This window comes from Pygoscelis adeliae, unplaced genomic scaffold (assembly GCF_000699105.1).
Source record: "Pygoscelis adeliae isolate BGI_AS28 unplaced genomic scaffold, ASM69910v1 Scaffold390, whole genome shotgun sequence".
In the NCBI taxonomy this organism is placed as follows: domain Eukaryota; kingdom Metazoa; phylum Chordata; class Aves; order Sphenisciformes; family Spheniscidae; genus Pygoscelis; species Pygoscelis adeliae.
In genome coordinates this window covers 182,814-183,680 of record NW_008823921.1, presented here as the reverse complement: position 1 = coordinate 183,680, position 867 = coordinate 182,814, and positions in this window count along the sequence as shown.

Below are 867 nucleotides of genomic sequence, written 5' to 3'. Positions count from 1 at the left end.
GTCGGTCAGGGGGTGGTGAGCAATTGCATTGTGCATCACTTGCTTTGTGTCGTCTTCTTCTTCTTCTTCTTCCTGTTATTTTATTTCAATTATTAAACTGCTTTTACCTCAGCCCACGAGTTTTCTCACTTTCGCTCTCCCGATTCTCTCCCCCATCCCACCCGGGGGCGGGGAGCGAGCGAGCGGCCGGGAGGTGCTCAGCTGCCGGCTGGGGTTAAACCACGACACGCGGGAAAGCAGCTGATGACAACAGCATGCATCGGCACGGTGCAACTTCTGCTACGGTATGACTTACTAAGCATTTTAAACAGCCAAAGAGCCCAGGAGTGTCAAAATAAAAACCAGCTATTTTTAAAAGCATGGTAGGAGTGTGAAAATAGCCCCTCTCCACCCGAACCGTGCGGGGAATGACACGACAGCCAGGCTGGAAAACAAGCCCAACAGCGTCGCGCCTGTGTCTTCCCCGGAGAAAGCAGTACCGTCAGCGTCGCTGCAAGGTGTCATCCCTCGTCCCGCTGCTTTCAGGTCGTCTAGGGCTGAAACGTGGAGTGTTCGGTTTAAGGATGGGGAAAGGGCATGAGGAGGAAGGTCCACCGGCAGTTACCAAGCGAGCTTTGTGGGTTTTGTGGCACTTAGTAGCCGAGGAAAAGAAAGGAGAAAGGAATGTGCCTCGTTATTCTGTTGTGCACAAGAGCTAGCCCACAGGGACCGGGTTTTCCCTGCCAAGGAAAAGGGACGATGCTTCCGGGCGATTTTCTTGCAAAGGGAGTGTTTTTCCAGAGCCCCGCAGCCCAGCGGGGAGCCCCAGGAGCCTCTCGGTGGGAGCAGCACTCCCAGGCGCTGCTGGGGATCAGTTTTGGCCGGGTT